Source organism: Lissotriton helveticus, chromosome 11 (assembly GCF_964261635.1).
Source record: "Lissotriton helveticus chromosome 11, aLisHel1.1, whole genome shotgun sequence".
NCBI lineage: Eukaryota > Metazoa > Chordata > Amphibia > Caudata > Salamandridae > Lissotriton > Lissotriton helveticus.
The window spans coordinates 271,965,926-271,991,309 of record NC_136072.1 but is presented as its reverse complement, the minus strand read 5'-3'; the positions used below and the strand labels follow the sequence as shown (position 1 = coordinate 271,991,309).

General features: G+C 39.9%; 1 long non-coding RNA gene across 1 annotated transcript in view; it reads right to left on the bottom strand.

Moving 5' to 3' along the window:
* The window catches only part of LOC144792958 (uncharacterized), a 251,239-nt gene that overhangs the window by 146,786 nt on the left and 79,069 nt on the right, over window positions 1-25,384 (bottom strand). The window contains exon 3 of the long non-coding RNA XR_013602643.1: window positions 6,816-6,864. This is a non-coding gene — a long non-coding RNA (uncharacterized LOC144792958). The remainder of the gene's footprint in view (window positions 1-6,815; window positions 6,865-25,384) is intronic.

Genomic DNA, 25,384 nt, shown 5'->3' with positions numbered 1-25,384 from the left:
ACGATGAAAGCCCCACCTTGTTTCTGGATGTTTCAGACTGAAGCTGGCGTCACCATGAGAGCACCACCATCTCGTAGCTCCGTCGTGGTCATTCCGCGAGCAATCATGGCAGCCGCTCCCCACCAGAAGCCTGCAGGAGTCGGGGCCCCCAAAACTTTTGATGAATTCTCAAGGCGGAGGGGACGCTTTCGAGAATGGGGTCCAAGACCTAGCAGACAAGCGTCCGATTTCCAAGGTGTCCCAGGGCCATTTCAGTGGACCAGGCCCAAAAAGGAAACAGCCTGCCGCCATTTTGAGAGTCCTGTGACAGCCGCCTATCGCTGCACCGCAAGAGTGGGCGCAACTCAGCTGAATGGCGGATTTTGACACAGTGGACCAAAAGCGGACGGAATGGCAACTGAAACGGTAAAGGGGCGCCCCACTACAACAGACGAGACTCCACCTGGAGAGGCCCGTTCACGCCGCCTCCCCCGGGGCGCTCCACGCCGTTATTCGGAGCAGCATTGTAGGATACCAAAACCAGTGCGGCAACTTACTGGACATCACCTTGGTGCCATCGTTCTGCTGCCTTGGAACTATTCGCACAACAGTTTGCTACTGATGACCCACCCCCCGCGACGCCCCACGCCGTTATTTGCTGGGTGGCAACTTACTAGACATCACTTTCGTGTCATCTAGATTTCGGCGCGTTCTGCTGCCTTGGAACTATTCGCACAACAGTTTGCTACTGATCACCCACCCCCCGCGACGCCCCACGCCGGAAATCTGGACGTTGTGCAGCGTTGGGACTATTCGCACAGCCGACCGCTACTTCGTTGTTTTTCTCTAAAAATGTTTATATGTTATTACTATTTTTGTTTTCTTGTATATATTTATAAATTATTAAAGTTTTATAATCTTACTACTTTGTCGGAGTGCTATATATTTTTAATGTGACACATAATTGTAAAAACTTTGATGTACAAAGAGTCATCCCTGGAATCTTCCGCTTCACGCTCGGTCCCCTCCCCAATCACAATACAGGATGGTTTTCAGATAATAGCAACGCTTCTGCTGTGACGGATCTCATCGAGTGTGGGCCTTGATCTACTATAACTCCTTTGAAGACGGGTGATTCTTTACAGCTGTGGCTATAAACTACATCTGCAGGGCTAGCTGATAGCCTAGGACCGGCCTGGACAATCGGACACAGAGGAAAAGGAGTGTCAGAGGGTGCGGTAGTGAATAGGGCGAAAGGGAGGTGTCGGGCGGGCACAGGGTGTGATTCTCAGGGAAGAACAGCGCAGATGGGGGGAGGTTTATTACCCATGCATAAAACAGAGAGCGGGGGTGACCACTGCCTGGGGGAGATGCTTGCGAGGGTGGGGAGCCATGCTAAGGATCGACAGCGTGCACAGAGTGGATCTGGTCAAGGCATCTAAAATGGCTGCCGTGCACGACAAAAGTGTGGCATTTGAAAAAAGACAAGATGGCGCACACAATGTTTTTCAACAATTCCTGATTTCCTTCGAATCGAACGTTAACAGACGTTGGGGCATATTACCAAAGTTAAGCGATATTTATCCCTAACGATGCATTGCAAAGATTTTTTTACCGTCAGAAATTATCGCAGATAAACCTTGCTATTATCAAGGTTTATCGCAAATACGATAAAAAACGAGCGCAATGCATTAATATCGCTGAAAACTCCGCGATATTCATGCATTACCGAGCTAATGCTCTTAGCCATGTTATCCACCTCCCATTGGATAACATGGCTAAGAACTGCTCAGGGCAGCTGTTACTTTTTGGAGATATTCGCGCTTATCTCGAATATTTCCAAAAGTTGATAATAGGAGATAGCGATGTTAGCGACTGTTTCCAGTCGCTAACATCTTGGCATGCCCACTTTGCATGTCATTAGTGATAAATATCACTCACATGCAAAGTGGGGCCCAAGATGGTCGCTATCTCCTACTAGCCGTCGCTAACTGGTGCTAGCAACAGCTACGTAATACAGATATAATTTTATCTCCGCGAAGCGGAGCGCTGTTACAGATATATATCTTGTTTTTGAACGTTAATTTCTCAAAATGCACTGAAGCACATATATTGAGACCTAGCAAAGGCACATCGGGCTACCAGTCCCTAATATTTTACCAAGTTTCGTGCAAATCCATTCAGCCGTTCGATTATTATTATTATTTATTTTTTTTGCCCCGCGGGGCCCTTTTAAAACCTCCACATCAAACCTAGGGGATCAGCGAGGATCTACTATGCCCCCTTATGGTCATTTGCCCCTTCGCTTTGGCCTCCTCTTGTCTCTCGATCCTACCGAGAGACAAGATGGCGGCCGCTACGGACTGTTTGGAATGTTTACAGACACCGGAGAGCCAATCAGCTTCGCTTCGCAAAGCTCCGTAACGCGAAAAGTACGCGAAGCGGTCCGCTGTTACAGATATATATCTTTTTTTGAACGTTAATTTCTCAAAATCCACTGAAGCACATATATTGAGACCTAGCAAAGGCACATCGGGCTACCAGTCCCTACAATTTTGCCAAGTTTCGTGCAAATCCATTCAGCCGTAAGATTATTATTATAATTTTTTTTTTTTGCCCCGCGGGGCCCTTTTAAAACCTCCACATCAAACCTAGGGGGTCAGCGAGGATCTACTATTCCCCCTTATGGTCATTTGCCCCTTCGCTTTGGCCTCCTCTTGTCTCTCGATCCTACCGAGAGACAAGATGGCGGCCGCTACGGACTTTTTGGAATGTTGACAGACGCCAGAGAACCAATCAGCTTCGCTTCACAAAGCTCCGTTGCGCGAAAAGTCCGCGAACCAGTGCGCTAACTGGTCCGCTGTTACAGATATATATCTTTTTTTAAACGTTAATTTCTCAAAATCCACTGAAGCACATATATTGAGACCTACAAAAGGCACATCGGGCTACCAGTCCCTACAATTTTGCCAAGTTTCGTGCAAATCCATTCAGCCGTTCGGGCTAAAAGTGAGGCCAACCGCCCTATGGAAAACTCAATGTTAAAAACACGTTTTGGGACCCCCCTTTTTTCTCGGCCCCCACTGGACGAACCCCCCCCCCAAATTTTCAAGGGCTGCTCAGAAACAAAATGTGCCATTTTCCTGAAAATTTCAGCCAATTCCGTCCACAAACGCCAAAGTTATTAGACATAGAATTTTCAAAAAACCCATAGAGAAAAAATCCTAACTATATATACCTACTGGCGACCGCCAGTAGGTAATATATATATATATATATATATATATATATATATATATATATTCACTGAAAAAACCATAGGTTATAGACCATATATAGTTAGGAATTAGCATTTACAAAACCTTGAAAATTCACTGAAAAAACCATAGGTTATAGACCATATATAGTTAGGAATTAGCATTTACAAAACCTTATTTTACTCACACAAAACCATTGAAATTCCATATATAGTTAGTTGCACTAACTATATATCGCGCACCCGCAATTCACTGCTGATGATGTCACATATTACATCATTCATGACATGGTCAGTGACATCACTGATGACATCACTGATGACATCTCAAATGACATCACTGATGACATCACTGATGACAACATCCAGTGACTGTTTGTTTCTGTAAAGTTAAAATATGTCTTACATATTGAAGAATGAGTAGATGTATAAGTGTCTGGACGAAGGATTTAGTAGGTGCATGACTGAATGTATGAGTGAGTGATTAAATGTGTCTCACTAAGAGCATGGGTTAGTGACTAAACTGTCTTAATTTGTGCATCATTATGTCTTTTGTTCTGTAAACTGCTGCATGTGTTGATCAGTAGCTATATGAGTAACTATATGGGTTATTGATTGATTGCCCAAGTATTTGTATGGGAGACTGAGTGTGTGTGTGGCTGGCTGGGAGGTGTGTGACTCTGTGCAGATCAATGTGTACTTGTATCAATGATTGTATAAGAGAGTAAGTATGTGTTAGTATATGTTTGAAAATGTAAGGTGCTCTATGTTTAACTGTATAGATTAGAAAATGGAAGTGTGATTGATTCTTTACAGGACTGACTAGGTGTGTGAGTAACTCCATGGATGAGTGGCAGAGTGTGAGTGTCTGTATAGGTGTATGAGTGCATATGATAGTGTTGTAAAGATGAGTGATTGTATGTATGAATGATTGTATGGGTGAATAAGTGAGTGTTTGTGTAAACATAGGAATCAGTGAGTGCGTATGTAGTAACTAGTATTGGTGTGTCAATGGTTTAAAAAATTATACTCTGTATTTAACACTGGGTGTAACAGAGGTTATATGAAAGTGTGAGGAGATGCATTGTATTGTCACATGAATGATATCATCAGTGATGTGACCAATGATGTCAAATGAGATATCATCAGTGATGTCATCAGTGATGTCATTTGAGATGTCATCAGTGATGTCATTTGAGATGTTATCAGTGATGTCATTTGAGATGTCATCAGTGATGTAATCAGTGATGTCATTTGAGATGTCATCAGTGATGTCATCAGTGATGTCATTTGAGATGTCATCAGTGATGTCATCAGTGATGTCACTGACCATGTCATGAATGATGTAATATGTGACATCATCAGCAGTGAATTGCGGGTGCGCGATATATAGTTAGTGCAACTAACTATATATGGAATTTCAATGGTTTTGTGTGAGTAAAATAAGGTTTTGTAAATGCTAATTCCTAACTATATATGGTCTATAACCTATGGTTTTTTCAGTGAATTTTCAAGGTTTTGTAAATGCTAATTCCTAACTATATATGGTCTATAACCTATGGTTTTTTCAGTGAATTTCATTGGTTTTTTAAAAGCTAATATCTGTAGCTGTAAAATGTATTCTTCTTTAAATCCAAAAATATATTTTATATGTTTATTAATAATTTTTTTTTTTAATAATTTTTTTTCTTCGCTCCCGCTTCGCGAATCGGGAAGCTTCCCGTTAGCTGACCTTGATGCCGCGAAATAGTCTGCGAACCGGTAAACGTTCCTTTAGCGCAACTGCCGCGTTAGAAAACAACATCGTGACGCCTCGCGTCCGCATGACGTTTCACGTTGTCGCGTGATACGTCATATGACGTGCTACGTTAGCGTACCCGAAAGCGAACTGGTACGCGAACCGAGGCGCGAAGCGCAGGTTCACGGAAGCAAACCGGGAGGCGGCGCAAAGCGCGTAACGTAAACACAGCAGGTCATGTGACTTGGTAATAACACTTTTCATTGGTTCATTTCACTTTTGGTTTCCTAATGATGTAAGACTAGGTCATGTAATCTAAAATTAACACTTTTCATTGGTTGAGAACTATTGTTTTTCCCAAATGATGAAAACCCCTCCTTCTTTCCTCACTCTGACTTTCATCTTTGTGAGAGAAAGAGCCTTTGTTACCAGTGAGCAATGGCTTCTTTAGTAGCTTCAGCTGGTGCTTCCCCACCACCTCCACCACATCCAAGGAAGACAGGACCACCTGCTGAAGTTATAATTCAGCAAGAAGAGGAAGAAGAGGAAGAGGAGGAAGAGCAGGAAGAGAGGCAGTTTTTGCCTGAGGAGCCCAGGAGGTCTCACCGGAAAGAAAACTTCATTTGGCAATTTTTTAAAATTCCCAAAGGCCAGAAAAAAGTAAATGCAAGATACGTAACTTGCCTTATATGTCAAGATAGACTGTCCAGAGGGACCGAGAAGAAATACAGTTACGGAAACTACACAATGCATCGCCATATGACTAGGTGGCATCCTAACAACTACAGTGCTGCACAGTTTCGTAACGATCTAGATAATCCCCCTATTATGGCCAGAAGATCTGTTGTACCGGAAGTGACGGGACCAGAGGGCAGGGAGATGGTGCCAAATATACAAATGAGATTTGGGGAAGTAAAACAAATCTGCGTACATTGCAATGGATTCATTTGCTACAGAGAAAGTAGCATCACTCTGATCAACAGAGCTATTGACAATCATCTTCCAGTTTGTCCGAAACGCCCCAAATAATAAATTCTTTTTTTTTTGTTGCTCCTGTTGAGCCCTTTACAATGAATCGTTTTAGTTTCCCCCCCCAAAAAAAAACCCAAAAAAACATAAAACAGTTCAGAAAAATTCAAAAAAAGTAAAAAAATGTTCAGAAAAATAATAAAAAAAATATAAAACAAAAACAATAAAAAAAAAGTTCTTTTCAGAACTACCTCCCCGTTATTAAAAAATTGGTAGAATATTTGGAACTCTGCCAACCTCTACTTCTCTTGGTTCGCTTCCCAGTTCGCTCGCCGGTACGCGAACCGGGAGCGAACCCAAAAATTTTTTTTAAAAAAAAGAACAGTAAGTATAAGGGAAGGAAACAGACAGTTATGTTAAAAGAAAGACAGCTATAGGGGAGTAAACTAGAGATACTATTACCCGTAATCCACTGCTGATGATGTCACATATTACATCATTCATGACATGGTCAGTGACATCATCAGCAGAGGATTGCGGGTAACAGTATCCCTAGTTTACTCCCTATAGCTGTCTTTCTTTTAACATAACTGTCTGTTTCCTTCCCTTATACTTACTGTTCTTTTAAAAAAAAAAATTTTAGATCAGTCAGAAACAGTGAAAGTAATAGAGACAGAGTGAGTGACCAAGAGTGAAGAAGTATGAGAAGAGAGGGACTAAGAAAAATAGTGAAGGAGTAGAGTAATTAAGTAATAGAGAAAGGAATGAGGGAAGTAGCAAAGGCAGGAACGTGATTCTTAAACAAATGAAGCAGTGGAAGTAATAGAAGTTAAATGTGATAGAAATATAACAAAAAGAGTACAAAACATTTACCTTATAATTGTCGTTAAGTTAGTCATTTGTTCTTTTTATACTAAAAAATCTGTGAAAGAGAGAACAAACATTTGAAAAATATTAAAACATGTTTTTAATAAATTAGAAAAAACAAGGGAAAAGATTGAAGGACAAATAGTTTTTCAAGAACTTTGACACTTACAGAAGCCTCTGCTTCTCCATGCCCCTACACAGTCCTAAAAATATACATTTTAAACTAATAGTATCTTGATGCAGATGAAGTGAGTCCTATCTTGCAACATTGTGCATCTTTTGCATGACTGCTGCATCGGTTTCGTGTGGCATTGTTTTTTTACAGCATGACACATCTGCCTAGATTCATCATTTTATAATTTTGTCCCCTCATAGCAAATCTTTTCAACCGCGACTGCGTCACAAAAGTGACGCACAGTGGCGCAAAAGAGGCATACACCTATCATAAATCTGTCCCTAACATGTTAAATAATTGATTCAGGATGACAATAAGGTGTGGCCTATCCAGAGGTTTGTTTAAGGTGAGGCCTACTCAGGGTTGCAGATCAAATTTACACTTATTGAAGAATACAGAGGAGATAATACATGTGAACGCCTACTAATGAAGTAAGTCATGTCCACTTCACTCTTGAACAAAGGCTAGACCTCTTCTGTGTCCGTGGACAGACCTAAACTTCATCTGCACAATGTCATTCGTAAACTTAGGAAACACAGGTGATGTGGAGTTTATTTTCCTCATTTCACAATCACATTACCTGTGTTGCCTTTGCTTAGGTATCTCATAGTGCAGATGGAGTCTACCATATCAAACAGTACACAGAAGTTGAGCAGTGTATACAACAATTTTAACACTTAGAAAAGCTTCAGCTTCTGCATGTCCCCTACACAGTGCTAATTATATACATTTCAAAGTGATGGTATCTTGCTGGAGATGAACTGAAACCTATCTTGCAACATGGTGCATGTTTTACACAAAAGTGACCCACAGCTGAGCAAATGAGGCGCACGGTCATCATAAATCTCAGCCTAACATTTTAAATCATTGTTTCAAGATGCCGATAAGGTGTAACCTATTCACAGATTTGTTTCAGGTAAGTCCTACTCAGAGTTGCAGATGAAATTTAGGTTTGTTGAAGAATACAGAGAAGAAAATACATGTGCAGGCCTACCAACCAAGTGTGTCATGTCGACTGCACTCTTGGACAAATGTTAGACCTCCTCTGTCTCCAGGAACAGGCCTAAACCTCATCTACACAATGTGATGTGTAATGTTAAGAAACACAGGTAATATAATTGAAAAACGTGCAATTTTTTTTCCTCATTCCACAATCATATCACCTGTGTTTCCTTTGCTTAGGTATCTCATTGTGGAAATGTAGTCTATCATATGAAAGACTACGTAGAATATGAGCACTGTATGCAACAACTTTGACACTTACAGAAGCCTCACCTTCTCCATGCCTCCTACACAGTTCTACATGTACATCATAAATGCAAACAGAACAGAATTAATTATACATGTTAAATGGTTTATTTTTGCTGTTCTCAGAATGTATCAAATTTCACTAAAAACAGTGACTTGAAGGTATTCATCATATAACAGCGGGGAAAAAAAAACACAATCAAAATGATTGTGTTTAAAAAACCCATACAACATAACAAATCAGAATCAGAACTCCTTAAAGTTAACTTACTTTCCATGACGGCGAAGGATGTCCTATGAACAGCTTACACTCTGTTGTGCTGTTATTACTTTCAACCCGCCACTTTCTGAAAGAAAACCTCCATCGTTTTCAAAAACATGTTACATACAATAAATGACTTCTCGCTCTCTACCACACGTTTCCACAAGGCCAAATCATGTCAGAGCCATTTATAACTCTTGGAATTCTTGTAAGCCAATCCCGTCATGTTGTATTTCCGCAACTTTCAGAATTAAAATGTTGAAGATCATTTTCACAATCCTGGATTACTAATATCTTACCTTTCTTGCTCACTCATGTTCTACATTTCCTATGACACTGATACTGCTTACTATGAAGCAGACTTACACTATCTCTATGACTACTACAATTATTAAATTCTCTACATCACTTTTAATCACAAAGCAATATAAAACAGTAGACAGCATTGCAGACTTACATTCCCTCTACTCCATGTTTTGATTGGCTGCTTGAATTTGCTTATAAAAAGAAACAGTTTTTCTGAATTCATTCAAAGTGCAGTTATTTCAACATGACGTCCAGTGTTATGGTAAGAAGTTATGTCTCTGTACTACACTTATCCTCAAGGCCAAATCGTGTAGGAGCCATTAGAACTTCTTGAAATTCCTCAGAGCACATCCCGAGATTCTTTCCCTAAAATTTTGGTTTTAAAAACACCAGGTAAGAGTTTTTAAGGTCATACGGCAATTTTTTTGTGAAAATTAAAACAGAATCATTGCAGAATGACCAGCCGTTTCTAGACTTTAAATAAGCTGTGTAATGTCCTGATGTTATTGAAGGACCGTCATGATATATAATTACTGCAGTTACAAAAGTCCTTCCTGATATTGACAACTGTGAAGCCACAAAATTTTTAATTAAAGTTGTCAATTTTGTTCCATCAGGCCTACATCGTTGGAACATTAAAATAACATACTGGCCATATGTTCGTATAAATAATGTGGACATCATTTCAGATTTACATTGGCTACACTCCATGTTGTGATCAGCTGCTTTTACTAGTTTATTAAAAGAGACTGATTTACTGTCTGGCAAAGTTAAATATATAAATCTTTCTGAGTCTACACTAGTACTACTTGATACCCTACAGTTCTCGCAGTCATGCTGCCATTGATAAGAAAGCCCAAACAGGTGATCTACATCTACACCTTCAGCATGCAATACATCAAGTATATACATTAAAAACTCCTGACAATCTTGCTGAATATTTTGAGAGAATTGTGTTTGGCCTGAACATCTGTCTAACAGATTTCGAATTTCAGACACACTTTCTATTTTTGTTCTATCTGTGCTACATTTCTCTAACACAGAATTTAACAAACTGCAAAATCTTTGATCAGAATTGACCACAATCTCTTCTTTTACATTTTCTAGAGAAAACAAAACATTAACCACTACATTAGCATAGCAGTTGACACCAGAACTGTTTTCAAATTGAAAATCAACAACATCTTCAACTGAATCCTTTTTGTTTCTGCTTATAATTTCAGGTTCATCGACTTTTCGTCTTTTTGCTGCAACCTCCCTAGTATTTGTCACATTTCTTCGTTTCCGGCCTACCACACGTTTCTCAAACAAAGGATATTGAGGCAAATGTGGCGCATACTCTCTTCTTAACCTATTGTATTCCTTAACACAATCTAGATCCGCACAAATGTTTGTGACATCACACTCAATCAAGTACAATCCCGATAAAGTTCTAACTCGTGACAATGCCACATATGCCATACCCTCCTTGAACACAGAACTGCCAATATTCACCAATGCACTGTCTACACTTAAACCTTGCGATTTATGGATTGTCACCGCATATGCCATGTCCTCAATGCCATCAAATTTAATTTTTAAAAATTCAATTCCATCTCTATTTCTGTAGTTCACAAAATCAACAACATTACCCATTGATCCATTTACCAGACCTCTTTCAACATGTAAATTCCTTCTTAAAATTATACGGCAGTTCAAGCACACATTCAGAGTCTTTTCAAAACCTGCAGTTTTAGATATAGTCTTCTCTAATGAATCCAATTTTGATTTCAAATACTCAGACAAAATAATTGTTGATCCCATATGCTCTACTCTGTCAATAGCTTCTAGTTTCACAATCTCCTGCTTTTCCAAATGCAACATTTTTTGTTGAATTTGGCACATTCTGCAAGAGTTGGCATCAAACATATTCCAGATTTCTTCTCAGTAATTTTCTGAAAAATATTCTCAGGCACAACATCTTGTTCTGGATATAAATTTGACAGTAATCGTGCATGTAAAGCATCTTTCCCATGCTCGGTCACTTTTCCAATTCTAACATCTTGTAGAATACTCTTGTAAACTTCATCCTTCGCCTGACGCATATTTTCATGCAGTTCAGCATAATTGAAGTTTAACCATATATTGACGTTGCCAATGCTCCCTAGGCACTTCCTGGTATCTTCATGCGTGAGCATTTTGAACACAGGTTGCCCTTTCTCTGGTGTCAGCTGCAGAAGATCTCCGAAAACAATGATGTGTTTGCCACCAAATAACACATCATACTCTGTTTTGAGAACTTCTTGCATTCTCAAATGCACAAACGCAAGCATGACATTAGAAACCATGCTTACTTCGTCAATGATAAGAAGTTTCATTTTCCTCAAGATTCTTGAAACTTCAAAACAAGCATCTCCAGATAGCTTGTGATATTGTAATCTGTTGTCATGCTCCACTGGCAGCATCAGTAAACGATGTAAAGTAATCCCTTTAATGTTATGTGCTGCCAGTCCAGTTGGAGCGGTGACAACACAAGACAGCGATGACTCTGTCCTTTCCTGCAAATAGCATGAAATTGCTTTAATAAGGAAACTTTTTCCAGTTCCCGCTTCTCCACTCACGTACAGTTGGACAGGCTTCAACGACGTACATGAACACTCTTTCTTGTCATGACTTAATCCATGATCAATTTGCATGGTAACTTCGTCATATATTTTCCTCTGCTCAACGTTGAGTTGTCTTTCCAACTCTTCTAAGTTAACCGCATCCTCCTGAGCATGTGCCATGGCTCTTTCCACTTCATTCATAGCAGTGGCAGCTTCATTTTCGATAACAGGTCCTCCTAGTGGATCCTGACTCAATGAAGCAGAACTCTGACTGTCCTGAGAACTGTCTCTGGCAATCTCGGCTGCAATCGTTGCTTCCTGCTCAATTTCCGCATTCAACATTTCTACATATTTGGGAAAAGCAGGACATTCTATGGTCTCCTTGGCAGCATTGAAAGAGTCTTCGTAACAGAGGAAATCTCCAAGCAGTTCCTCTTCTGCACGCCAAGGCTTGAAAAGTTGCAAAAGTGCTAAATAGAAAAACTCTTTTTTCAGGAGATTCGCCACTCAATTTTCGATGGTTTACCAAGTGGCATTTTCTTTGCTTGACCAGACATCCCTCACTTCCTATTACAGCATACACTCCTTTCTCAGTATCTTCTTTGATGTTCCTCTTGAATATGTAATTTTGAAGAACCTCATACAGACAAACATTGTCGAGGTGTTTGCTTCGATTTGGATAATATGTATCCAACATGTTGGTCTTCAAAATGTCGGTACTGTTTGGCTCCTTTTCCGCCAAATACTCAATTTCCCGCACAGGTTTCAGAACTCGATTACGCGTTGCAGCAAGACCAAGACTCGCCCAAACGATACTCCTGGACTTGGCATAGAGACTTGCTGAAGACAACCGGTCAGAGCATTCGTAAGCTCCGATTTCTCGATGCGACAACATCTTCAGACTGAAACTGTACAACTTCTTGCTGAGGCTCTTTTCATGTGAAATGTCCTCCCACATATCCTTCAATTCTGTCTTCTCTTTTTTGGTGATGTAAGATGTCACATACCGAGCCACAGCCATACAGTTATCAGCCACAAACTGTATATCCATGTTAGCATTCCACATGGACAAAATCACCGGGTTGTAGTCGTTGATGTACTTGGACTCTTCGTTCCTCTTCAAATTGTATGTGTTTTTAGGTGATTTCTTCATCACATTATGTCGCAGCGAAGACATCAAACTGTTTACTCTTCCTTTAGAAATCACCGGTCGTGGAAAGCCGAAACGACATTTGGTGTAGAACTTGTCCTTGTTTCGGAATTTACGACGACAGTACTTTCCACATCGATGGCTTTGGAAACGTAGAACTTTTTCTCTTAGGCTTTTCTTCTCCTTTGCGTTTGGAACAGCACACGTAGAATACTGTTGTATGAAACTCATCACTGACTCTTCTGGATCCGTTCCAAATTTAGGTGCATCCTTGATCCACAGCAGCATATGTATATGAGGAGCACCACTTGCTTGGTACTCCTTTCTCCAGAAGAAATCCAACACCTCTCCAAGAGGTGGATTCTTCTTATTCATGATGAAAGACATCATAGCTTCAAATCTATGATTGAAGTACCTGCATACATTGACTGGATCAAAAGAGCACAGTTCTCCGGGTGTCTTGAATTCGATGTTTTCGATGTTTGCATTTGCCTCTCGTAGAAATTCAAGTAAGTCTTCCCAGCCATACTCGGCACAGCTCAGAGTGAGGAACCATGTGGGAGTTCCTAAGTTCCTCAGCATACATTTTAAATCACCATGACGACGGTACCAGTACTCATTAGTACCACGCTGACACGCCATGAGATTAATCAGGTGAGAATCCAAAATACTGTCTTGGACATTGACTTTATCCATAAAGTCACTTGCCGACATGTTTTGCATGTGTATACCACTTTTCAAGATGTGGTTCACTGCATATGACAGTCCAGACAGATCGCTTTCAAACAGGAGATGAAACAAATAGGGAATGCATTGTCGAAACCTAGCATCTCCTGCATACAATCGCAAAGTCCGGTATTCAGAAGCAGGAATTTGATGAGGTCGCTCATCATATCTTCCTCCCTGACCTGTTGGAAAAAGCTGTGGGAAACACCGAGCTTCCAAACTTTCCTCCCAAACACTAATGGGACTCCCTTTGGCTTGTTTCATTTGAAACAACTCAATAGCATTCCCCATGACTTCCTTGGAATGCAAAGGATGAACACTATAATGTTCATATATTTCTTCACTAGTACAGGGTTCTACTTTCTCAATTTGACCAGCACACAAATCGCTATCCTCTTCCTCACTTACTTCCTCTTCTGCAACATATACATTTTTATAGTATTTATTATTTTTTTTCAAATACAATGTTGCCTTTTTGACTTTCCTAACATCCACTAAATCTTGCCATATTTTCTTATTCTTTGTCGGAACCCCATTAACTAAGATAACCAGAGGTTCCTATTCCACTTTTTCTACTCCAATTGTGTTAATGTTTTTCTTCAAATCTAGAGGCAAATAAACAACTCTTCCCTTTAATCCTCTCTGTAAATCTGATGGAGGCAATTTCCCTGTCTTTGGCTCCATTCTTACAATAGCCTGAAAGGGATGGATACTTTGAATCAAAATAGATTCATAAGTATTTAAATCCTTCAATTCAGAAGGAATCTCAACCAATTCCAGAATATTATGAACTGCTCTAGCAGGCATCTGGTTTTGATTTAATTTGTTACAACAATAAGTACACACACGTTGATCCAATCCCAAATCAAAACAATTTTCTACCATCAAGTATGTTGTAAAATCCTTCCATTCACTATTATTTTCCCTTTCACTTTTTGCATATAAATCCACTAACTTAGTCTGATTCTTATAATAAGTGCGTCGACAACACACACAAGTGAAATTTGGCCTCTCACTTGATTTCACCTCAAACGTTGCAATTTCCCTCTGGAAATTATCTGTACTGGAAACCTGTACACTATCTTCCACATTACTCTCTTCTTCTTGGTCAATTTCAACATTCTCCTCTTTACTTCCAAAGTAACAAAACTCAATTTCTTCACATATATTCTTCACATCTATTTCAGAACCATGCAAAAGAGCAGCGCATAATTGTTTAAGCATAATTGCTGGACTCTTAGCATAATACAACATTCTAAGTAATTTCCTCACTTTATTATGATGCACTGCTAGCATCCTGAAATGATGAAAAACACTCTGGCATACTCTCCTGGAAAGACAAGCCAGTGAATGCCCATGCAAACCTGTCACTTCTCTCACTCTGCAAGGATCTAATTCTTGCAACAACTTCATTTTCTGCTTCAAACTTTTCTTATTAAATGACCGTATAAAATCACAAAGCAAATTGATGGAATCCTGTCGTACACTGCAAATACTACTACACTTCCAGGTGTACACAGGACCCTTAGGACGTCTTCCTAAAACCTCATTACCTAACACCTCTTCTATCTCTGTTGTCACAAGTTTTTCTTTTTCAACTGGACAACCATCTTTCACTTCATAAGCTCGACCACTGGTGTCAACTGCATGCACCAAATCATTATCCTGGAAATAACTCTCCTCATTAAAAAATGCCTCAGAGCTTGAACTATGCATCCATTCTCCAGAAAAAACTTCACAAAAATTACTACGATTAACTATTCTCTTCCATCTACTATTTCTTTTGAAATCATAAATTGCCTTGTTTAGCTTCCTAATTCTATTGATTATCAAAATAAATAACTTACGTTTAATTTCAAATGCCTGATCAATGACTTTCTCAACTATTTTTTTTCTCTTATAAAAAACCACTTTCTGTTCACCTTTCTTAATATTTTTTAACAAATTGCCAATTATCCTGTTGCGGAACATTAGTTTACGAATGTCCCTAAACTGTTGTTTCCTTCTACTATCATGCACAGAGTTATCTCTTGCTCTAGCAGTAACATTTTTCATTGGCCTTTCCTTTCCGTTTGAATTGCTTCTCCTTTTCTGGACTGAAACATTTTCTGTAGTAATATTTTTTTTACTACAGATATTTCTTATGAATGTTTTTGTACTCTTACCCGGTGCTTTCTTGGTGACTTGACAAATATTTTTGTTAGAGGACTGCTGCTTTTTTTCATTGACCTGCTGTCTTTGACGTTTTGCAGCCTTTCTCAGTCTTTCTTTGGTTGGCATGCTGAAATCTTCAAATGATCTGCAGTTGAATCTGTGGTAAAATATAATGAAAAATTTTATTAACCACTATTACCCAACAGTAAATCAATAACAGTCATCAAAAACTTAACACACTACTTAACATTTTTACATAGAAGATTTTTTAGTGCTTGGCAAATTTAGATTACAGAAATAGCAGAAAACAAATGGAATTTATATTCATTTTACCTGTGCTGTTTTATATGTGAATCTGATCTAATTTTATGAGCATATTTTAATATTTTATTGAAGACACTACACATAACCTGTTTTTGAAGGTGTCTTTATTTTTAAATTAAACGGTTTACATTTTTACTTTTTATTTGTTATAAATTTTTTAAATAAATGTTTATAGTTCCATAGGCTCAAGCACGTCAGCTTCCCATCCTATGTCAGAATTGGTTGCCGTTGCACTCAAGACAGTGTATATGGTGTTAAGTAACACAATAAAACAGGCACAGGCACAGGTAGAGATAATAGTGATAATCTCACACTTACGACACGGATGTGTTGGGGTGGCACTTAAAAATAATAGATACATTGCTGTACACTGGTAGCAGCAACTACTGTGCATGCAAGACCATGTAATCAGGTCTTTTGGTAAAAAGCATCTTTGTGAAAGACATGCTCCATTGTAAACCTTTGTTCATTTCAGCCCTGAGGAATCGCGAGTGCGATGAAACACGTGTCGGCTGGCTGTTCATCACATTAAAGACTCCAAGATCTACTCATTGAGAGTTCTTTTGTTTTGATATTCTGTCATTTTGATATATGCCTGTTTTATTGTGTTACTTAACACCATATACACTGTCTTGAGTGCAACGGCAACCAATTCTGTTCATACATGGGTAGTTCTCTTTGTTTTCTACTCAACTGAGTGGTTCAAGGTTTTTCCACTCGCCGTCTTGCACCAAAATAATTAAGAATTTTACACTGATGTGCGTACATACGGGCTGTGCACTCGGTTCTAACTGATCAAAAACCTTCCTATCCTGACCATCCTATGTCATACAATTCTGACAAATCTGCATCCTCATCACGTTCTTCTTCATCCTCAGGATTTAAATCATCCAAGGGATCAACATCCACTGATGTTTCAATTACGAGTTCAATGATGAGGTCGAAATCAACTGATTGCTGATTGTCGCTCATGTTGATGTTGTCTTTATCTTTAAAGAAAGATAACAACAATGAGATGTTGCAGAGTAAGAGACAAATCTCAGAGATTATAATAGTAAAATTGTTTAACAAGAGTAACATTTTGCAGCTATTATTTAGCCATGTCCAGCGATGCTGAGGAGGTGAAGCCTATGTCCAATTTTTCAGTGAACAGGACTCATCTCTTCTTAACCTTGGATAAGCCTCACCGACTCTGTGTCCCCTGCACATACTTAAATGTAAAGGGGCAGATTGATGTTAACTAGCACATCCCCAGGAATGCACCAGTTAACGTGCACCGCTGCTCTGCCACCCATGGTGTGCCACATTTACAATCAGATAGGACAAAGCTGCATCAAAACCCTGCGCCTGGTTGAAGCAGGCATACGTCTTGACGCACGTAGGCTGAAAGCTAAAGCAACAACTAAGTGTCGTGTGCAGAAGTTGCAAAAAAGGAAAAATTGCGTTTAAACCGGTAATGAGCCCATGCTAACTTAACACGGTGTAAAGATATCCAGGATCTACATCAGTTTGGGGTTCACAAACCTGGCAGGTACAAGGCACTGAGGCTTTGCACCGTGCATGTCTCATCCCGAATCATATGTTGTTTCTGAATGAAACAATTTCCCAGACCACATGCTTTGGATTGGCTACTTCTAAAAAATTAAACACCCCTACTATCCCGGAGTTAGAGGAATATGATGGTTGGAGTAATTTTACTCGGTTGTCCATTAGTGATTTACAGGCCCTACTCCGTAATTCTTCCTTTAACATTTCCAGTATAAATCCAAAAGGTTGGCTGCTTTGGCAACGTAGTTCAGATTCTTGCAATTTGCTTGGACCCTTCAAACTCTGAAAAATGGTAAAGTTCCCTGGGGATACATGAACGTTTCTTCTTTATTTGCCCCATTCAATTTGACTAACAAACAACGCTTGCTGTCAATGCGTGATGCTTCCTTTTCAATGTTACATATTGAAAGGTTAGAATCTTTGCCTTTTTCAGTGGCAGAGGCCAATGCTGCAACGTGCCTTATCCACGGTTTAATAACGCTGCCTTTTGCTTTATATAAGTTTTCAAATTGTATGAAATATGTACCAATAGGTCGTTATGAACCTTTAGGTAGTGGTTTTCTTCATGAGGTCTGGTCGCTTCCATACACATACAGATGTTTCAAAGATGACCAAGAAGTTTATCTGAATGGAGAGGAATGCACTGAGACGCCAGATCATTCACTAATGTGTAGGCACATACAGTTACACGGTTCATACAACAAAGACCGACCAAATATGGCTTGCGTGTTGCAAGGCACGCCAGTTCCTGCTATCATCCCCACGTTCAAGTTGTTGGAAAATGGTAGTTATTTGATGCTCAATAATGAAGATTGTTGTGGGTTAATTACAAGTATTCCTTTTATCGTAACAGTAAGTGAACGGGTTATTTGCTGCAGAAATGTTCTATTTCCTCCCACACATGAACATAGGGAGTTTTCAATCTGGCCACAAATACCAACCTTGGGTGCAGATTTCAACGGCATGGCAAGAATAAGGGCTCTTTTGTCTCAGAGAGAGGTGGCCTTGAGTTCGGCCCGTGAAACTTTCGTGCTTCACCTAGCGAACACCCGTACAGAGGTGCAGGCCCTTTTAAATACTGATTCGCCTTTGCATTTCAGCGAGATGGTTCGGACTATCTTTAACGCGTCCTCCACAAAGGACCTGGCACATTTTTTTAAAGTTGTTAGCAGTGGTCTCGTGACTTCATTTGAGAAAATCTTTGGAGTCATCCCTGCTTTCTTTCATTCTATTTTTTCCACTTTGTTTGGTGGATTCCCAGTTTTACTTGCATTAGCAGCGGACGCTCTTGTGCTTTTTTACATTTTTAAATATGGATGTCCTTCCTGTGCAAGGTCCCGCCCTGCAGCTGCTGACGCTGTTCCACAATCGCATGCTTGAATATTATGGCACAATGCCGTTGGCGATATTAAGCACGGCATATAGATTATCTTTTCGATTCTCCTACTTCACCTGTGTCCAGCGTGTATTTCACTGCCTGACCTGTGATTTCGATTGGGCCATTGATTTGTGTCTCTGCGGACCGGTTTCTCCTGACGTCGACTTTAATCAGCTGATGAGTCCTATCATTACTCACGAGTTGGTTTTTCCTGGCGAAAGGATTATGGCTGTGGCATTGATGCATGGACTAATTGGTCCCTGGAATTTACTGGCGGCAACACAGTCTTTCTTGGAACAGAGCTTTCTTGAAAACCCACCGAGCTGTCCTCTGATGGTGATAGAGGATCCGGTGCTGGGAGAGCACGTATGTTCTTTTCCGCTTTTAAGTTGGATGGCTGAACTGTTTTCGGATGAAGACGGTGACTTCCTATTGGAGGCTGTTGCAGCTTATTTTGCATACACAGTTATGTCATAGACCTTTTTCATGTTTGATATGCTGAGTACTAGCATTTCATTGACAATTCATTGACTTATTTGTCAAGTTTTTATTATTTAGCTTGCCTATTGGCTTAAGCCTCGATAAAGTAGTTGGCTGTTTTATTTTTTTTTAGCATTACATTTTGCTAGTTTTTAATGTTTTACCTTGTGGACCGTGCACATATAAAGTTGCAATCTGCTCTCATGAGATGGCACTTCTATTATCTTATTCAGTTCGTTTCCGGATCATGGGGGGGTGTCATGTAGATCCTGGATATCTTTACACCGTGTTAAGTTAGCATGGGCTCATTACCGGTTTAAACGCCATTTTTCCTTTTTTGCAACTTCTGCACACGACACTTAGTTGTTGCTTTAGCTTTCAACCTAGTAGTTCATCGTGGTTTACATGAGAATAATATGTTATTGCTCTACTATCTGCTTTGCTTGTTAAACTATATCTGTACAGCGAGTGCTGAAGTTTCAAGAACAACACGATACAGAATTGTTATGAGGTCTGATCTCCACGACTTCATAGTCATAACATAAGTGCAGCTTCTGCCAATTCTGGGCATGAGGCGCGTTTTATATTGCTTTGCCGAACACACATACACAACACTTGATGCGGTTCACATGAAGAGAGAGCTGGTGTATGCTGATGTGATTCCTTCAAATCTAGGACACTAAGGTATGGGCCCGCCCTAAACCAACCCAAAGAGACCTTCTTAACAAATAATATAATATGTGTATTAGGGAGGGTGAAATATAAGTGTTGCTAACTCTTATTAATTTACAGCATGTTAACATACTGTCACCATTCGCTTTTTATGTACTAGTAACTATGCTGGTAATTTTGCTACTGATAATATGTGTACTTGTATTATCTAAGATACTACGCCTCAGAAGACGGCATTAGTAAATAAACATTTCAAATGCACATGTGTTCTTCTTAACTCCATGTTCTCGTTTGTAATGAATATATAACGACCGAGTGTTCATGAGTTCCACGTATCCTGAGGTACTGTAAGTTTATGTTCTGAATTGTCTAAAGATTGGGAGTTTGTTATATCCAATGTGACACTGTACCTAGCTTGTTAAGGGGTTTTTGGGTACTAAGGTCAGTTTTGGGGCACCCTAATTCGCCGAGGTTCCAATCCTCTGTGCTTAGTTCTGTGTGAGAACAGAAACCCTACGACAGGGGCACCCCTGAGCCTTGCTGGAGCTTCATCACACTTGCGATACAACTCCAGCAATGCGCCACCTTTACGGCACAGATGCGTCACGCATCTGTGCTGTTTTTGCCCCATGGTGCGCCGCATTGTAAATGCAGCACACCATGGGTGTCGGAACAGCGACGCAGGATGACTGGCACATCCCTGGTGATGCGCCAGTCATCATAAATCTATCCCTAAGCTTCTTATCTTGTTAGAGATGAACCGCCATATGTATCATCAAAGTTTTTTGCATTTCCTAAATAGCGAACTTTAAGGAATAAATAGCGATTCTTTACCATTCCTAATTTGCGATGAGCAAATTGCTAATTGCAAATTACCCATTCATTTCCATGGAGCAGGAGACCCATAGGAATGAAGGTGCAATTTGCGATTAGCAATTAGCTCATCGCAAATTTGGAATTTTTTCGAGGGTGCAGGGGTCTCTCAAGAACACCCTGCTGCACCCCTGAAAAAGAAATTTGGAGGCATATGGCGCACATAAATTTTAAAAACATTCCTTTACCTCAAAAAGGATTTTCAACTCATAATTTGAAAACACTGCCCACGGGGAAATGACTTAAAATGTCCTCAAGACACATGAAAGTGTTTTTTTAAAGCCTTTGCAACTTTTTTGGGTCACTTTTAACATGGCTATGTAACTCAAACAGTCAAAATTTAAATTTACCATGCACAGGTGGGAGCATATTTACAAGGAATTTGCTCCACGGGAAAAGGTCTTTTAATTTAATATTGGAAAAATAACTTCAGAGACACTGAAATGCCTTATAAAGAAGCATACACCATTATGTCCTTGTCATAAATTTTAAAAGCATTCCTTTTCCCCAAAAACGATTTTCAAGTCATAATTTAAAAACACTCCACATGGGGAAATGACTTAAAATGTCCTTAAGACACATGAAAGCGTTTTTTGATTGCCTTTGCAGCATGCTTGGGTCACTTTTAACACGGCTATGTAACGCAAACATTCAAAATCTAAATTTACCACGCACAGGTGGGACCATATTTACAAGCAATTTGCTCCACAGGGAAAGGTCTTACATTAAAATGGAAAAAATAACATCAGAGACACTCAATTGCCTTATAAAGAAGCATACACCATTATGTCCTTGTCATAAATATTAAAACCATTCCTTTTCCTCAAAAACGTTTTACAAGTCATAATTTGAAAACACTCCACAGCTCCTATGCACATAAAAACCCTGTCAGTACTAATACTTCACATTTTCTCCAATTACAATTTCTCAAAGAAACAAAATCTATTTGTAAAACACTTGACACAAAGCAACATTTGAAAAACACAACTTTCTTCATAATTTTCTCCTTAAAGCACACTATTCTCTATCTAAATTAAAGAAATATTTTCTCACCTTAGCAAATACTTTGAGTTTGAAAACAGTCTCAGAAACACACCAATTTGTCTTCAGCAGAGCAAAAGGTATGCACTCCAGAGTCTGCAGCTATCAAAAGCACAGAAATGCTGTAATTCTTCACACATATCTCTCATGTCACCCAATCAAAACTCTTCCCTCACTTTTTTTCAAATTAAAACCCTTCCCCCCCTCTGCCCTCTCTGCTTTTTTTGCATAGCAACCACCTCTTGGAAGACCTCTGGTGTTTGCAAGTTCACACAACAATGTTGCAATTGAACTCTGAACTCTCAGTGCACCTGCATATCCAGTGCATTCTTTCATTTAATGATTTTTTCTTCACCACTCAAAATACATCTTTCAAAGAACTCATCCATGCACCCTAACTTTCTGTTTTCAGTAATCAAAATCCACCAATCACTCTTACTGCTTCATTAACACAGAAACTCCACAGTTTTTTTCAACTGCCATTTCATTGCCACACTTCATCTGACTGCAGGAGAACCTTCTCTCACCATGTTTTCTGTCTGGATTGTTGGACATAGTTACATCTATTGGGCTCAGAGGTACGCTGAGAACAGGAATTTACCTAACCTCAATTTACAAGATGAGGAAATTAAGTGGTTTGGCCAGAGAGGATTAAAATGTCACCAATTGATACCATTGGTGAAAACCTTTATGCATTTGCCAAAACCTGACCTGTTAATTGTGCACTGTGGAGGTAATGATTTGGGCACTTTGACTGGGGTAGGTCTGGAAATGCTTTTAAAGGACACCTTTGAGCAATTGATGGCACTTTTTCCTCAGACTGCCTTGGTATATTCAAATATATGCCAAAGACAGAAATGGAGGTGGTCGAACCAATTTTGTCCACAAATTGAGAAGTCGAGGAAGCATGTAAACAAATCTGTTTCAGCTTACATGAGAGACCATGGAATGGGCTCCTTGTACAACAATAACTTGCGTTACTACATGCAAGATATCTACAGAGGAGATGGAGTTCACTTCTCAGATGAGGGCAACAGAATTTTCATTCTGAATTAAAAAATGTGCATTGGTACCTACTTATAAGTACCTAAATGTACCATAAACCCAAAAGCTCTTCTCAGAGCTACCCTACATCTGATCACTCACAATTATTATTTTACTCTAACTTTTTTCACTAATTTTCAACAAAGTACGCTCCCCAGAACGTTTCCCGGTTCGCGAACCGGACGCTCCCCACGCAAAAAAACAAAAAAAAAATGTATTTATTTTTTTGCCCTGCGGGGCCCTTTTAAAGCCTCCACATCAAACCTAGGGGGTCAGGGAGCATCTACTATGCCCCCTTATGGTCATTTGCCCCTTCGCTTTCGCCTCCTCTTGTCTCTCGATCCTACCGAGAGACAAGATGGCGGTCGCTACGGACTGTTTGGAATGTTTACAGACGCCGGAGAACCAATCAGCTTCGCAAAGCTCCGTAACGCGAAAAGTACGCGAAGCGGAGCGCTGTTACAGATATATATCTTTTTTTGAACGTTAATTTCTCAAAATCCACTGAAACACATATATTGAGACGTAGCAAAGGCACATCGGGCTACCAGTCCCTACAATTTTGCCAAGTTTCGTGCAAATCCATTCAGCCATTCGATTATTATTATTTTTATTTTTTTTGCCCCGCGGGGCCCTTTTAAAACCTCCACATCAAACCTAGGGGGTCAGGGAGGATCTACTATGCCCCCTTATGGTCATTTGCCCCTTCGCTTTGGCCTCCTCTTGTCTCTCGATCCTACCGAGAGACAAGATGGCGGCCGCTACGGACTGTTTGGAATGTTTACAGACGCCGGAGAACCAATCAGCTTCGCTTCACAAAGCTCCGTAACGCGAAAAGTACGCGAACTGGAGCGCTGCCTGGTCCGCTGTTACAGATATATATCTTTTTTTGAACGTTAATTTCTCAAAATCCACTGGAGCACATATATTGAGACCTAGCAAAGGCACATCGGGCTACCAGTCCCTACAATGTTGCCAAGTTTCGTGCAAATCCATTCAGCCGTTCGGGCTAAAAGTGAGGCCAACCGCCCTATGGAAAACTCAATGTTAAAAACACGTTTTGGGACCCCCCTTTTTTCTCGGCCCCCCCTTGACGAAACCCCCCCAAATTTTCAGGGACTGCTCAGAAACAAAATGTTCCATTTTCCTGAAAATTTCAGCCAATTCCGTCCACAAACGCCAAAGTTATTAGACATAGAATTTTCAAAAATCCCATAGAGAAAAAATCCTAACTATATATGCCTACTGGCGACCGCCAGTAGGTAATATATATATATTCGACGAGAATTCTCGCCGATTTGTGCATAAATGACGAGCCACGCCAGGTATGCGACATGAAGTACTGCAGGTTTATTTAGGCAAACAAAGAAGACGCGTTTCGATCTCGGCTGAGATCTTGGTCACATGACCTTCCGTGAATTTCCCACATTTTTAAAGAGACAGTGCAATGCACGACGCAGCGTACATAGAAATAAAAGAAACATTGCTAATCGCAAGTCATCTTAGTTAACCAGTTGAAAATGGTTAATGTCACCATAACAAATTATAAGAAAAAATAAAGGCATGTAAATACATAAATTAATGCATTGTGACAAGTGATACTCTTTAAGTGAACAAAACATAATTGTATAGTACATCTAAATGCCTGTCAGACACATAGAGGGGCTTAATCAGAGGGATTGCAGTGAGCCATGGGCAGTCTCGGGGGAGGAATAAATGTACCCCAGTGTTATACAAAATTAGGTGCGAGTACACAATGGAATCAAGGTGAAGTACCTTTTCACTCCATGAGCTTAATGGTGTTTTCTCACTAAAAAGTAGCTGTTATAGTAAATATGGTAGGTATAGATGAGATGTCGCCAGATTAAGTTTCGGAAGTGAGTCTATAGGAGAGACGGCAGTTCAAAGGAACAAGCAGGTTCTCATTTGCTCTTACATTTAGGATAGTGGCTATTCTTCCAACCAGGTCAAGGTGGCGGTCTGTCAAAATATAAACAAACAAATCAGTAACCAGCATTGTTCATCAATTGCAACATAGTATGGTTAACATCCCCATCTATCTTCCATCTATTATATTATTAAAGGTTCCACCTAATCCCCGATATAATTGAAAACTGCAACCATAGAATGACTTTTTGATTTGCCCTCCAGGTGTCAACTGTTACAGAGTCTGACAATGCCAACTGATTAATATATGGAATGACATGAGTTATTAGCAAAGTGAGTTAAAATAACAGTGCAAGCTCTGTTAATCATCAAACGGAAATTCATTACTGGTGGTTGGGAAGCAAACTCATAGAATTACAGGTGTACATATAATTCCTCGTCATTATTCATGCCATTAGGGAACATACTGCCAGCCAGCAGTATCAGTCTAGATTCAAGTCGGCGTAGAGCCTGTACTCTGTTTCCACCTCTTGGGTTTCTAGGCATGGTAGCAAGACCGAAGTATTTGCCCTTCGTCAAGTCTCCCTCGTGTACCTCACTGAAGTGTCTGGCGGTGCTGTAGCTGAAGTCGCGGTTAGTCACTGCCCTCCAGTGCTCTAGGATTCTCTTTTTCACCGGAAAGGTGGTTGAACCTACATACCACTTGCCGCACGGACACGTGA